Source organism: Ovis canadensis, chromosome 10 (genome assembly GCF_042477335.2).
Source record: "Ovis canadensis isolate MfBH-ARS-UI-01 breed Bighorn chromosome 10, ARS-UI_OviCan_v2, whole genome shotgun sequence".
Taxonomy (NCBI): domain Eukaryota; kingdom Metazoa; phylum Chordata; class Mammalia; order Artiodactyla; family Bovidae; genus Ovis; species Ovis canadensis.
The window spans coordinates 80,922,566-80,939,439 of NC_091254.1; the positions used below are offsets into that span (position 1 = coordinate 80,922,566).

Genomic DNA, 16,874 nt, shown 5'->3' on the forward strand with positions numbered 1-16,874 from the left:
AAAAAAAAAAAACAATGATTATGGGAATCGAAGAGGTTTTTGAGAAAATGGAGAATATTAATGGAAAAATGTATTTGTTGTTCAGTCACTAAGTTGTGTCCAACTCTTTGTGACCCTATGAATTATAGCCTGACAGGCTCCTCTGTCCATGGGATTCTTGGGCAAGGATAGTGGAGTGGGTTGCTATGCCCCTCTCTGGGGGATCTTCCCAACCCAGGGATCTAACTCACCTCTCTTATATCTTTTGCATTGGCTAGGCTTTCCTGGGCTTCCCTGATGGCTCAGAGGGTAAAGCTTCTGCCCACAATGTGGGAAACCTGGGTTTGATCCCTGGGTTGGGAAGATCCCCTGGAGAAGCAAATGGCAACCCACTCTGGTACTCTTGCCTGGAAAATCCCATGGACGGAGAAGCCTGATAGGCTACAGTTCATAGGATCACAAAGAGTCAAACACTACTGAGTGACTTCACTTTCACTTTCTTTCAGGCTTCCCTAAATTAGAGAAAACGTTTAAGAGTTGATTGAGTTCAATGAAAGGATATATGCTTTATTATAATTTTGTGCAGTTGAAATTGGTATGAAAGTATGACTGATAGAAATATAATTACTGTAAGTATTAATAGCAACTCTTTAAAAACATTTCTGGTGGCAGTTAAATAGGTTTCTGCATGACATTTTTATGTGCATGCATATACATAAACACCTAGAATAGATTATTGCCTTTACAGTAAGTAAGTCATAGATTAATGGAAAAAATGCTCTATTCAAGGAGAAACTATATACCATTAGACAGGATCTCTGTGCTTTTGACTGTTGTGAACTAGTAAATTGGTGCAAACATAATTTCGGTTTGGGACTGTGAATTTTATTTTTATTTTATTTTATTTTATTTTTTTATTTTTTTATTTTTTAAATTTTAATATCTTTAATTCTTACATGCGTTCCCAAACATGAACCCCCCTCCCAACTCCCTCCCCATAACATCTCTCTGGGTCCCAGGCTCAAACACATCTTTATTAATCAAAATAGGAACCATTATAGTTTAAAAAAATTACAATTTTGCCAATGAGAAATAAATTTGTTTATTCCTGTAGTGTAGAAATCCATGTCTTGGGATTCGATGAACTATTGGGAAGCATTTTCTCCCTCTTGATGGTTGTGGAAGCAGTTTCCCTGCAAAACGTTGTTGAGATGCTTGAAGAAGTGGTTGTCAGTTGGTGAGAGGTCAGGTGAATATGGTGGATGAGGCAAAACTTCATAGCCCAATTTGCTAAGCTTTTGAAGAGGAGGTTGTGTGATGTGCTGTAGGGCATTATCAAGAAGAATAATTGAGCCCTTTCTGTTGACCAATGCTGGCTGCAGGTGTTGCAGTTTTTGGTGCATCTCATTGATTTGCTGAGCAGACTTAGATGTAATGGTTTCTCTGGGGTTCAAAAAGCTGTAGTGGATCTGACTGGCAGGAAACCACCAAACAGTGACCACGACCTTTCTTTTGGTGCAAGTTTGGCTTTGGGAAGTGCTTAGAGCTTCTTCTAGGTCCAACCACTGAGCTGATCATCTGCAGTTGTTGTATAAAACCCACTTTTTTGTTGTACATCTTGTTTTTGGATAGAAAAAGAGAAGATGTCACTTCAAAATCACATTTTTTTAAATTTTGGGTCAGCTCACAAGGCACCCACTTATTGAGCTTTTTCACCTTTCCAATTTGTTTCAACTGCTGAACAACTATAGGATGGTCAATGTTGAGTTCTTTGGCAACTTCTCATGGATTTATAAGAAGATCAGCTTCAATTACTTCTCTCAATTGTCATTGTCAAATTTTGATGTCTGGTCACTGCACTACTCATCTTCAAGTCTGTCATCTCCTTTGCAAAACTTCTTGAACCAGCTCTTACACTACATTCATTAGCAGTTCCTGGGCTAAAGTGTTGTTGATGTTGCAAGTTGTCTCCACAGCTTTACAACCCATTTTCAACTTGAATAAGAAAATTGCTTGAATTTGCTTTTGGTCTAACATCAGTTCCAATGTCTGCAATTCATAAAAAATATACAATGAGTAGTAAATCATTAGCCAAAAAAAAAACCCTAAAAATAAAGTGAGAAATGCACATTATAATGATATGTAACATAATCACACTTCTTTAAGAATGTATTCCAATATCAATTCACAGAGTTCAGCAATGCAAAACTGCAATTACTTTTGCACCAATCTAATACGTTTCTAGTTTGCTATTCAGAAGGGGAAACTATTCTTTTCCATAAGACTTGATGCAATACTTCTGCTTTGGTTTCAAATTTCAAAGTGAAAAAAAGTTGGTAACATCAAAAGAATAATGGAAAATATTTTCTCTGGTTAAAACAAATTTTATAAATATAAAAATGAAGATAAAGGAATATTTAGAACGAGTGTTACAATTTTAAAAATTCTCATAATCTTGTTGGTAATATAATTGGAAATTACATCTTTTGGCTTAATTTGCTCTGAGATTTTTCTCTTAAAATAAAGACATGTTGGCAGTAAATTTTATCTCATTTTCAAAATAAATGACCTTTACTGATCATAGGACTGATTGTTTCATAAAATGTTTATTCTTTATAGACTTGTAGTAGAAAATATAGTTTTGGAGGCTATACTCTTCCTATCACTTTTGAGAACATTATTCTAGTTGAGCAAAATACTTTTTGTATTTAGGTACTTTTTGTATAGAAGTAGTGTTCTAAAGTATTCCTACAGTCAGAGTTACCAGTGTTTTTCTGTCTAACTTTCCAAGCTCTCTATAGAGGTACCATCTTCTTTGACAAGACTGCTTTGGAAAGGAGAGTGAGTGAAATTTGCAATTAATTGTCACTGTACCATGCTACAGACACTTGCAAAATTGTGTATGTTTGTGTGTATGCATATACATATATGTATATTTATAAGCCTTCCAGTGTTTTTCATATCTAGCCATGTCCTATGTTCAAACAATTATTTTGTTGACCCTTAATAGATAAAATGATGAATGCTTCTGTATTCTGTTTGAATTATTGGAGGAGATCTGGAGCATTACCTTCTTATCTGCCCTCTAACATATAGCTCTGAGTATCTATAAAGCATAGTTTGAAAATTATTGCCTTAAGTCAAAGAAACAAAATGCCAGTTTCTCATAGTAGAATTTCAGGCATTTTCAATTAATATCTTTTGATAAAGGGAAAACTCCAAAAAAATCACACAGTCTATAAAATTTGTTATGTTTAATATCAGCTGTGATACATGTATCGAGAAGAGGTGGTTATTTTTATTTAATTGCTTCTCAAATATACATGAATTGGTATCATATAGTTATGGAATATTAGAGCTGAAAGTGACTAGAACATCAAGTCATTCATGCCTTCAATTTAAAGATGAGGAAAATGAGGGACAAAATTTAAAGAGATTTGCTCAAAGTCTAATGAGGTAGGGACAAAGATGAGTTAGGAATTTAGATTTGTTTGTTCTATCTTCCAATATGCCAAGCTGGACATTTAATTATGTATTGTTATTGTTTTCCATCTTACAACAGAGGTGTTTCAGCTCAGAATTTGTTTGAAATATACAATACAAATAATTTGTAAGGATAACATAGTCAAAGATTAGCAATGCAATATAAATATCATATTGACTACAAATCCATAACTTTTTCTTCTATGCTTTTAGTTTTAAATCTGCCTTAATACTGGGCTTCCTAGGTGGCACTAGTGGTAAGGAATCTGACTGCCGATTCAGGAGACGCAGGAGGCCCAGGTTCAATTCCTGGGTCAGGAAGATCACCAGGAGGGGGAAATGGCAGCCCCCTCCTCTTGCCTGGGAAATCCCACGGACTGAGGAACCTGCTGGACTACGGTTCATGGGTCACAGAGTCAGATACCACTTAGCAACTGAGCATGAACACAAGCCTTAATTCTGTAGAACAGTCGTGGGCAATATTACCCCTCAGGTGTCAGTCTTCAATGTCTGGAAGCCATTTTTGTTTGTTATAATAAAGAATTTTCCAGTTCAAAATGTCAAGTGGGCCAAAGTTGATAAGCTTACTGTAGGGGATTTAATGTTGCCCTTTGCAACATCTAAATGTAATGAATGACATGTTTCCTATACTAGTAAAAACAAGCCTGATCTCCTCTATCATACTGCATTTCAAACATGAAATACCTTACAGTATTTCATGTTTTGGTGAAGAGTTTAAAATGTTCTCATCTTTATTTTATAGAATTTGATCCTCTTTCCTTTTGTTCTAAGTTTTTTTGTTTGACTGTTTGTTTGAAGTCTGACTTAAGAATGCCAATGCTTTTCCTTTTTGACTTTTCAAGTTCCATTTGTTTGATACATCTCCAGATAATAGAAAAATCTGACTGTTGTATTTTAGCTGTAGTTCCACTGTAGGTCTGCACTAGAGTAAAGTTGTATTTTCTGTTTTTGTGTCTTCCTGTATTTATTTATTTGCCTTTTAGTTTCTATGCTTATTAATGTTTTGCACAACTGAAAAAATTATTGAGTCCAGGGAATATAAGCTAAATACCCACCTGCCCTTTTGGGGCTTAGTCTTTTGGAGAATATACATAAATAAACTTATACATAGAATGTGATATGATGATAAAGAATGCATGAATTCTATGAATGCTATGACTGCATGTAATAGTGACATGTAACCCAGGCTTCGGCCATCAGGAAAATGACATTTGAGCTGAGACCTGATGAATGAATTGGGAAAAAGTACTGTTTCTGGCAAAGGAAACATTATGTTTAAACACTTAAGCCATGAAACCCAGATAATGCCCCATAGGATTTAAAATCCATTTATGAAATAATGTAAAGCTTGGAGAGCTCATTTCATATGTATTCACTCATTAACAAACATTTATGGAATGTCTACTCCAGGACTGACACTGTTCTCAGCATCAGGAGAATAGCACTGAACGAAGTGACTAAAGGGTCTGCCCTCATGTAGCTGACATTCTAGTGTGGTGGCTTATTAGTATTATTTTATATATATATATAGGTTACATTTCATTAACACGGTTCTCCCTTGAATGCCGTATAAATCTGTAGGCTGAGTAATGTATTGCATGGTAAGTTAATGGAATATACTTTAAAAATCATGAAAATAATGCTAAGTTGTTAATTTGAGCAACACTACATATTTATTCAAGAAAGTTCAATATCCAGTTTCTAATTCCTCAAGCTGTCCTTTGGTATTTCTTTTTCTCTTGGTATACAAGGCTTGTTGTAGATGAGATTTTTCCTTATGGAGAGGCTTTATTCTTTTCTTCAGTTAAAGTATTGTAATTAATTTGGCAGATATATTGATCAAAAGTACTTACAGAAGGAACATTTTATAAAGAAGCATAGAATTTAAAGTACCATTTAGAAAAGTGATTCCCTGCTCTTATACTATGGGCTTCCCCAGTGGCTCAGTGGTAAAGAATCCGCCTGCAATGCAGGAATTGCAGGAGATGCAGGTTCAATTCCTGGGTGAGAAAGATCCCACAGAAGAGGACATCAGAACGCACTCCAGTATTGTTGCCTGGGGAATCGCATGGGCAGAGGAGCAGGCTACAGCCGATAGGATCGCAGAGAGTTGGACAGGACTGAAGCAACTTAGCATGCACACACACTTATACTAAGACCTATTAAAGACTACACAGGCATTGCGTTATGAAGAGACTAACAGTGACTTCCACTGGGCTCAGTATGGCTAAAGAATTAACAGAGAATAAGTAAGTCATATCCTGTAACAAACTGCATTCATAGAAAATTTAAGGAATTTCTATAGATGTAATCAAGTATTTGTATTATTTTTTTACCACACCTCTAAATGGTGAGTATTTTCCAACAACAACGTTCATGAAGTCAACTTTTAAATATAAAAAGATTTTATAATTCTTTGAAACCATATTACAAGTGTCCTGATTTCAGCTTAGTCATGTTAGAATAAAAATGAAGTCGTTCAAGAAAGCTTAGACTAGAGATAGCTGTTTCGAGGTCATAACGTTTTATTGGATACAATCAGAAAATGTGGTGTGGTTGGCAAACCCTACATTGGATTTTGAAATTACTGTGCTACCAGTGTGTTCCAATCAATGAGAACCTTTCAGCCATGAACTTTTATTGATTTGTATTCCTCAGAGTAACATAAATAGCTTTCCTTAAGTCTTCCAATTTCACTATCGTCATTTTTTTCCTGAAATCTCTGCTGTTGGAAGGTTTATTTATGCACTTACTTTTATGCTTTCTAATTCCTCCACTGCTTGAGCCAAGAATGGGAGTCTGTGTTCTGTATCAAGTAGGAAAAAAAGTTACAGGATAACCAATTAAATTTTTCCATGAACTAATAATTAAGTTATACTATTAATAGTTTAATGGGAACAATACATTTAGCTTTTGAACTAGTAATAAAATTTACTGAAAATTTCAAACAAGAGCAACAACTGCAAGTATTCTCCATTCAATGTATTCTGAGTTAAATTCATTTTAATAAAGAACTGGAATATTTCAACTACTTCATTTCACTTCTAAAAATATATGTAAAATTCTAGCCTCAAAATACTATTGAGACTATTGATGTATTTTCAAACTTCATTGAAAAAAAATGGGAATTTAGTTTCTAGACTTACCATTTAATGATACAAATAAGAATTCAGCACATTTCAAGGCACACTTGATTTTTCTTTACTCTCTAAAAAGTCATGTCCAACCCTATGAGACCCCATGAACTGTAGCCTACCAGAATCCTCTGTCCGTGGAGTTCTCCAGACAAGAATATTGGAGAGGTAGCCATTCCCATAACATCTTTAAGATGTTAATATTGTACATTGCCTAGAAATATGAATATATTAAAGAGCAGTCACACTGCACAGTGAAAGCATAATTTCATAGAAATTCCACGCTGCTGTGTTAAAAAAAAAACATACATTTGAATTCTTTTTATCCTGTTTTCAAACTTTAGTCTAAATTTCAGAAAATATGGTAAAATTGACAAGGTAGATAATAAACGCTGACAGATTTTATCTTCTGTAAGGTGAGTTTTAACATGCTTTTCTAACTAGTTTCAAGTAACTATGGAAGAAAGCAAAAAAAAAATGTAGCTTCAAACTTCATTGACTCTTCAGCTCTTAACATTATAGTCATATCTAAGCAGTGAAGTCTTGTTTAATCTTCCTTTAAAATATTTGTAAAATGTGTACTTTGCCACTAGCCATTGCAACAATGACAGTCTACATTCACATATGCATCTAAAATAACTCACTCTTTCCTGATATAATAGAGTTATGGAAAATTAGTCCTGATGGTGTAAAGACTTTGTACTAATCATGGTACTTTCTACTGTGAAGTAATAGCAACATTCTCAATTGGATATATGATGAAGAGTCAAAATTGGCAATAACCTCTAATAACTTTAACATACAGAATCAAATCCTTGATTAATGCAACCAAAGCAGTTATTACTAGGACATGAAAAAAGGAAAACATGATTGTTTTTCTTGATGTAAACCTCAGGTTTTATGGTATTCTAAAATGCCTTAACTCTGAAGACATAAAATAAATTTTGTTGCTTCTATCCCTAATACTCTTGAACTATTTTTTAGATAGTATGCTTTCTTTAATGATTCAGTTTAGCTACTGAATTTTCAATCTTGGCGTTTTATTTTTTTTTAACAATATCCTTTTTTTAAACATTATCTGACTAAGAAAACTTGCATGTATTGAAAAGCATAGCTTTAATGTTAAATGTTCAAGTCAATGAGTTTTAGGTAATATATGCACCCTTGTCTGTTCGTGCCAAGTTGCTTCAGCCATGTCTGACTCTTTGCGACCTCATGTATAGTGGAGACTGCCAGGCTCCTCTGTCCATGGTATTCTCCAGGCAAGAATACTGGAGTTGTTTGCCATGCCCTCTTGCAGGGGCTCTTCTTGACCCAGGGATGGAATCTGCATCTCTTATAAGTCCTGCATTGACAGGTGGGCTCTTTACCACAGCTGTTACATGGGAAGCCCACACACACTTGTAGCCAAATCTGAATCAAAATACAGAATAGTTCTACATCCAAGAAATTTCCCTTTGGCCCTTTCCAGTTGTCTCCTAACTCCCAGAGGGAATGTCATTTCTGAAGTCTGTCTTCAAGGATTAGTTACTATGTTCTTGTACTTTATGTATTTTGCATCTATTGTCATTCCACACATTCTTGATATCCATTCATGTTGCATAAATTGGTAGTTTATTATTTTTATTAACGAGTAGTATTCCAGAATATACTGGATATACTGGAAGATTTTTTTTAATCAAATTGTATCCATTTTCCTGTGGCTGGACATTAGTTTTTTCCAACAAGTCAGTTGCTTTTAGTAATGTTGCAAAAAATGTGTAAAAGCCTTTTTGAGAACATACTTGCATTTCTTTTGCGTAAATGCCTAGGAGTAGAATTGCTAAATGATATGTTTGTATATTTAACTTTATAAAAAATGTGAACAGTTTTCAAGAATTTATACATTATTTTAATCTTCCATCGGCAAATTAAACGAGCTTGAATTACTTCATATATTCATCAATATTTAGTGTTGTCATTTTTTTCCATTTCAAGGCAGGAGGTAATATCTCTTTCTGGTGTCAATTTGCAATTTCCACCTGATGTAAGATGCTGAGCACATTTTCATATGTATCTTGGTCATTTGTATATCTTCTCTTTTGAAGTATCTAAGTCCTTTGATTATTTATAAATTTGGTTGTCTTTTTATTATTGGTGTGTAGAATTTCTTTACCTATATAGAATACAAGCTCTTTGTCAGGTATGTACTGAATAGGTCCATGACTTGTCCTTTTAACAGTCTTTTAGCAGAACTTTTTTTTAAAAGAAATTCTATTGTTAATCGTTCTTCTTTAACACTTATTGCTATATATATATTTATCCTTAAAAATAAATAAAAACCTTTCCTTTCCTAAGATGAGGGAGTAGCCTCTCAAGCTTTACAGCTTTATTCTAGAATCTCTATAGCTTTAGACTTCACACTCAAATCTCTTAGACACCTGAAAGTTAAGTTGTGATTGAGCACACAGCACATACATCGTGTTATGTAGAATTTAAGCTTTTTTATTTTTTCCTCCGTGTTTATGCACTTCTTTTATTCCCTTTTGTTGGAAAGATTTATCGTTTCCAATTTGAATTGTCTTGATGTCTTTGCTTTTAAAAGTGAAAGTGTTAGTCATTCAGTTGTATTTGACTTATTGTGACTCCATGGGCTGCAGTCCACCAGGCTTCTCTGTCCACGGGATTCTCCAGGCAAGAATACTGGGGTGGGTTGACATTCTCTTCTCCAGAAGATCTTCCTGATCCAGGGATCAAAGCTGGGTCTCCTGCATCGTGTCAATAGAGCCTATTGAGTCTCAATAGAGTCTTTACTCTTTTAATTCATGAATATGGAGTTCAGTTCAGTTGAGTTCAATTGCCCAGTCATGTCCGACTCTTTGGGACCCCATGAATCGCAGCATGCCAGGCCTCCCTGTCCATCACCAGCTCCCAGAGGTCACTCAGACTCACGTCCATAGAGTCAGTGATGCCATCCAGCCATCTCATCCTCTGTCATCCCCTTCTCCTCCTGCCCCCAATCCCTCCCAGCATCAGAGTCTTTTCCAATGAGTCAACTCTTCGCATAAGGTGGCCAAAGTACTGGAGTTTCAGCTTCAGCATCATTTCCTCCAAAGAAATCCCAGGGTTGATCTCCTTCAGAATAGACTGGTTGGATCTCTCAAGAGTCTTCTCCAACACCACAATTCAAAAGCATCAAGCTTCGGTTCTTCCAACTCTCACATCCATACATGACCACAGGAAAAACCATAGACTTGACTAGACGGACCTTTGTTGGCAAAGTAATGTCTCTACTTTTCAATATGCTATCTAGGTTGGTCATAACTTTTCTTCCAAGGAGTAAGCATCTTTTAATTTCATGGCTGCAGTCACCATCTGCAGTGATTTTGGAGCCCCCCAAAATAAAGTCTGACACTGTTTCCACTGTTTCCCTATCTATTTCCCATGAAGTGATGGGACCAGATGCCATGATCTTCGTTTTCTGAATGTTGAGCTTTAAGCCAACTTTTTCACTCTCCTCTTTCACTTTCATCATTTTAGTTCTTCTTTACTTTCTGCCATAAGGGTGGTGTCATCTGCATATCTGAGGCTATTGATATTTCTCCTGGCAATCTTGATTCCAGCTTGTGCTTAATCCAGCCCAGCGTTTCTCATGATGTACTCTGCCTATAAGTTAAATAAGCAGGATGACAATATACAGCCTTGACGTACTCCTTTTCCTATTTGGAACCAGTCTGTTGTTCCATGTCCAGTTCTAACTGTTGCTTCCTGACCTGCATATAGTTTTCTCAAGAGTTAGATCTTATTTAATTTCTCACAGAAATGGTTAATGCTTTTTAGAGAGCTTTTTATGTATTTTTGGTTAAATTATCTTTTGATGCTATTAAATAGAAGAGCATGTTGAAATATCACTTTTTTAACATATGGATTGTGTGTCCTCTATTATGAATTTCTTATGGGTTTCTGTGTAAATGATCATTTCTGTTAATAAAACATTTCTTTGGCTTCTTTTCCAAATTTTTTACTTTATTCATTTTTCTTGCTTATTGTATTGGTTCAGACTTCCAGCACAATGTTAAGTAGAAGTTGCAAAGAGAAACATGCTTGCCTCATTTCCAATATTAGGGAGAGTTCATTCAATATATCATCATTAAGTATAATCAGTACTGTTATGCAGCAGACTCTCTGTAAGACTCAGAAAGTTTCCTTCTACATTTAATATGCTCTGAGAGCTTATGATGAATGAATACTTATTTTTCAAAAGTGTCTCTCCATCTGTTGAGATCATATGGGTGTGTCTTTTTTTTTTTTTTTATTCTGTTCAGTTCAGTTCAGTTCAGTTCAGTTGCTCAGTCGTGTCTGACTCTTTGCGACCCCATGAATCGCAGCACGCCAGGCCTCCCTGTCCATCACCAACTCCCAGAGTTTACTCAGACTCACGTCCATTGAGTCAGTGATGCCATCCAGCCATCTCATCCTCTGTCGTCCCCTTCTCCTCCTGCCCCCAACCCCTCCCAATATCAGAGTCTTTTCCAATGAGTCAACTCTTCGCATGAGGTGGCCAAAGTACTGGACTTTCAGCTTTAGCATCATTCCCTCCAAAGAAATCCCAGGGCTGATCTGTTAGTAAGTTCAAACACATTGACTTATTTTTTTGGATGTTAAAATGTCCTTTGATTAGTACAGTAAGTTTCACCTACTCACAATATATTCATTATCTTTCTTATTTGCTGAATTTGATTTTGTAATATTTTAAAAGAACTTTTGCATGTAATATCTCTGCCATATTTTGGTATAAGAGTGGTGCTGAAATTGAAAACCAAGTTAGTATATTTAGTATGTAGTAGCTTGTCTACTTTCTGAAAGGGGTTATGTACAATTGCCATTATTTCTTCCTTAAATGTTCTCTAGAATTCATTAATCTATGACTAAAGTTTTCAAAATATGAATTTAATTTATTTATAGATGTAGAACAATTCAAGTTAACTTGTTTTTCTTAATAAGCTTTGGTAATTTGAAGAACATTATCTAATCTGTCAAATTTATGAGCATGAAGTTGTTCATTACATTCAATTATTATCATCTGAGTACCTGGAGGATCTTAAATAATATTTCATCTTTCACCCCTTTTAAAAAAAATTAGTCTTGCTAAGGTTTAAAAATTTTGTGAATCTTTTCCAAAATGCAATGCTTCACTTCGCAAATATTTCCTAGTATTTTTCAATTGCATTTGTTTCTTCCATTGTCTTTTTTTTCCATCTTCTTGTTGCTTAATTTGTTTATAATACTTCCTCTTAAACTTAATTTGTTTATAATCCTTCCTCTTAAACTTTGTAAACATATGTATTCTTTTTAAACATATGTTTTTCCATCATAAACATTTTATATAACTATCTTCTCAAAATGCATTTATTTCACTCCATAAATGATATTATTTTGTGATATTTCATCATTTTTTAAATTCCCTTTTGATATCTTTTATGAACTATGAGAGACTTAAAAATTATTTTCTTTAATTTACAAATATTGAGTAGCTTCTAGGTATCTCTTATGGTATTGATTTCATATTAAATGCTACTCTGGTCAGAAAATATGTAATGTAAGATCCAACACCTGCAATTTATTTGGAACTTAATATTTGGCTCAGCAGATGGCCTATGATGATGAACATTATTGTTGTTTCTTTTTGTGATAGAAGGCATGTAGCATAAAGCTTAACCATCTTATCCATTTTTAAATATGTAGCTCAACAGAATTTAGCATATTTATATTGTGTGCAACCATTACCTCTGTCCATCTTTAAACTCTTTTCGTCTTAAATAACTGAAACTCTGTACCCATTAGGCAATGACTTCATATGACTCCCTCCCCCTAGGCTCTGGCAATCATCATTCTATTTTCCTTTATTTCAATTTAATCTCAAGCCCCACCTTCTGGTAGCCACTGTTTTACTTTTTGTTACTATGAATTTAGCTTTAATTTTTTTTAAATTCACATATAAATGAAATCAAGCAGTATTTTTCTTTATCATTTGCTTATTTCACTTAGCGCAAAGTATTCCAAGTTCACCTGTGTTGTCCTTATTTTTTAAGGCTGAATGATATTCCACTGTTGTATATATGTTACTTTTTAAATTTTTTTATCCGCTGACAGATATTTAGTTTGTTACTGTTTCTTGACTAATGTGAATAATGCTGCAGTGAATATGATGTGTGTACGGGTTCAGTTGCTAACTCGTCTCCAACTCCTTGCAACCCCGTGGCCTGCAGCCTACCACGCTCTGTCCATGGGATTTCCCAGGCAAGAATACTGGGGTGGGTTGCCATTCCTCCATGTGAACCTGGTACTGCACGTATTTCTTTAAGATACTGATCTCAGTTCCTTTGGGTACCTATTCATAAGTGAGATGGTTAGACCATTTTATAGTTGTATTTTTAATTTTTGAGAAATTTTCATTCCATTTTCCATGATGGCTGTCACAATTTGCATTCCTGCCAGTAGAGCTCAAGGTTCCTTTTTTCTACATTTTTTTTTCACAGTTTTTAACGTAATACCTATCCTAATAGATGTGAAGTGATATCTACTATGGTTTTAATTTGACTTTCTCTCATGATTAGTAGTGTTGAGTACCTTTTCATATACCTTTTGGCCATTCATTTGTCTTCTTTGGTGAGATCCTTTGCCCATTTTTTGTTTTACTTCATTTTTTAAAAATTAGTTTTTATTGGAGTATAGTATATTTATAGTTTATTTTAATTTTTTTATAGTTTATATTTATAGTATATAGCATAGTTTATTCACTGCTTTACAATGTTGTGTTAGTTTCTACTGTATCGAAAAAATGAATCAGCTATGTATATACATATATCTCCTGGATTTTGGATTTCCTTTCTCTTTAGGTCACTTCAAAGCATTGAGTAGAGTTCCCTGAGCTATACAGTAGGCTTTCATTAATTATCTATTTTATATATGGTATCAATTGTGTATATATGTCAATTCCAATCTCCCAATTCACCCCACCCCTTCCGCCCTTGTTGTCTTACCCATTTATTAATTGCGCTATTTACTTTTATGCTTTTGAATTGTGTTACTTTATATTCCTATATATTTTGGATATCTTGCTTCCTTATTTGATAAATGGTTTGCATATAATTTCTCACATTTCATGAGTTGCTTTTTCATTTTGTTCTTGGCTCCCTTTGCTGTGCAGAAGCTTTTCAGTTTGACGCAGATCAACATCTTCATTTTTGTCTTTGTTGCTAGTGCTTTGGGTTTTGCGTCCTAAAAGATCATTACCAAGAAAAGTGTAAAGAAGCTTTGTCTTTTCCTTAGGAGTTTCACGGTTTCAGGTTTTATGTTTATGTCTATAATCCATTTTGAAATGAATCTGGTGTATGATATAAGATAAGCATCCAAAAAAAAAAAAAGATAAGCATCCAACTTTGTCATTTTGTATTTGGATATCCAGTTTTTCCAAAATCATTTAAAAAGAGACTATCCTTTCCCCATGATGAATATTTTAATTATACAAAAATACATTGTGCATTTTGCACATGTTTCATGTAGTTTATAAATGTCAATAAACTCAAGGATCTGTAACTATACTTATTTTTTGTCAGTAAGTCAAAGAATTATTGAATCAGTTATGAACAAAGATGTTTTATAATGTTCAAGTATGATTGCCAATTTACTTCTTTTCCCTTTAGTTTTGTTTCATGTGTTTTGAAGCTCTATTATTAGGTAGGTGCACATTTTGTAACATTATTGCTTTTTATGAATAGTCTAACTTTGTCCACATGTTTACTTTCAACATATCTATTTTTATATCAAAATATAAATCTCTGGTATACAACATTAAGTTGGGTCTTGAATTTTTATTCAGTATGACAATCTTTTCCTTTTAATCAGATAATTTATTTTATTTGTATTTAACAAATTTACATATATTATATATTTATATCTTTACAAAATATATATTTATATATATACATCTATATGTTTGATTTGAATGAAACATATTCCTATTTTTTCTACTTGTTCAATTTGTTTATTATTTATTTTTAATTTCTTCTTAATTTTCCTCATTTTTGTTTTATTGAATTCAGTATTCATTTTTAATTCATTTGTTATATAGTTAGTTGCAAGTCTTTCTAATATTTATTATTAACTTGTTTTTATTGATTAAAATAACTCTCAATTTATCCTTAACTAATTTGGAAAACTCAGCAGTGGCCACAGGACTGGAAAAGGTCAGTTTTCATTCCAGTCCCAAAGAGAGGCAATGCCAAAGAATACTCAAACTATCACACAATTGCACTCATCTCACATGCTAGTCAAGTAGTGCTCAAAATTCTCCAAGCCAGGCTTCAGCAATATGTGAACCGTGAACTTCTAGATGTTCAAGCTGGTTTTAGAAAAGGCAGAGGAACCAGAGATCAAATTTCTAACATCCATTGGATCATCAAAAAAGCAAGAGAATTCCATAAATAACATCTAATTCTGTTTCATTAACTATGTCAAAGCCTTTGACTGTGTGGATCACAATAAACTGTGGAAAATTCTGAAAGAGATGGGAATATCAGGCCACCTGACCTGCCTCTTGAGAAATCTACATGTAGGCCAGGAAGCAACAGTTAGAACTAGACATGGAACAACAGACTGTTTCTAAATAGGAAAAGGAGTAAGTCAACGCTGTATATTGTCATCCTGCTTATTTAACTTATATGCAGAGTATATCATGAGAAACACAGGGCTGGATGAAGCACAAGCTGGAATCAAGACTGCCAGAAGGAATATCAATAACCTCAGATATGCAGATGACACCACCCTTATGGCAGAAAGTGAAGAAGAACTAAAGAGCCTCTTGATGAAAGTGAAAGAGGAGAGTGAAAAAGTTGGCTTAAAGCTCAACATTCAGAAAACGAAGATCATGGCATCTGGTCCCATCAATTCATGGCAAATAAATGGGAAAACAGTGTCAGACTTTATTTTGGGGGGCTCCAAAATCACTGCAGATGGTGACTGCAGCCATGAAATAAAAAGACATTTACTCCTTGGAAGGAAAGTTATGACCAACCTAGACAGCATATTCAAAAGCAGAGACATTACTTTGCCAACAAAGGTCTGTCTAGTCTTTTTCCAGTGGTCATGTATGGATGTGAGAGTTGGACTATAAAGAAAGCTGAGTGCCAAAGAATTGATGCTTTTGAACTGTGGTGTTGGAGAAGACTCTTGAGAGTCCCTTGGGCTACAAGGAGATCCAACCAGTCCATCCTAAAAGAGATTAGTCCTGAGTGTTCATTGGAAGGACTGATGCTGAAGCTGAAATTCCAATACTTTGGCCACCTCATGCGAAGAGGTGACTCATTTGAAAAGACTTTGATGCTGGGAAAGATCAAAGGCAGGAGGAGAAGGGAACAACAGAGGATGAGATAACTTTATGGCATCACTGACTCAATGGACATCAGTTTGGGTAATTTCCGGGAGTTGGTGATGGACAGGGAGGCCTGGTGTTCTGCAGTCCATGGGGTCACAAAGAGTTGGACATGACTGAGTTACTGAACTGAACTGAATCTAAATTATTTTTTTAATTTATTTTATATTGTATACAGTTGAAACTTTTTTAATATTAGAATATGTTTCATTTTATATTGGAGTAAAGTTGTTGAACAGCGGAGACATTACTTTGCCAACAAAAGTCCGTCTAGTCAAGGCTATGGTTTTCCCAGTGGTCATGTATGGATGTGAGAGTTGGACTGTGAAGAAAGCTGAGCGCCAAAGAATTGATGCTTTTGAACTGTGGTGTTGGAGAAGACTCTTACGAGTCCCTTGGACTGCAAGGAGATCCAACCAGTCCATTTTGAAGGAAATCAGCCCTGGGATTTCTTTGGAGGAAATGATGCTGAAGCTGAAAGTCCAGTACTTTGGCCACCTCATGCGAAGAGTTGACTCATCAGAGAAGACTTTGATGCTGGGAAGGATTGGGGGCAGGAGGAGAAGGGGATGACAGAGGATGAGATGGCTGGATGGCATCACTGACTCGATGGATGTGAATCTGAGTGAATTCCGGGAGATGGTGATGGACAGGGAGGCCTGGCGTGCTGCGATTCATGGGGTCCCGAAGAGTCGGACATGACTGAGCGACTGAACTGAACTGAAAGTTATTAGTTTCAGGTGTATAGCAAAATGATTCAGTTATACATGTACATGTATCTATTCTTTTTAATATTCTTGTTCCAATTAGGTTGTTACAGAAGTTGGTTATCTATTTTAAATGTA

At 34.8% G+C, this 16,874-nt stretch overlaps 1 protein-coding gene across 2 annotated transcripts in view; it reads left to right on the forward strand.

Moving 5' to 3' along the window:
- The window catches only part of GPC5 (glypican 5), a 1,663,234-nt gene that overhangs the window by 548,227 nt on the left and 1,098,133 nt on the right, over positions 1-16,874 (forward strand). The gene's annotated exons all lie outside the window — the stretch shown is intronic.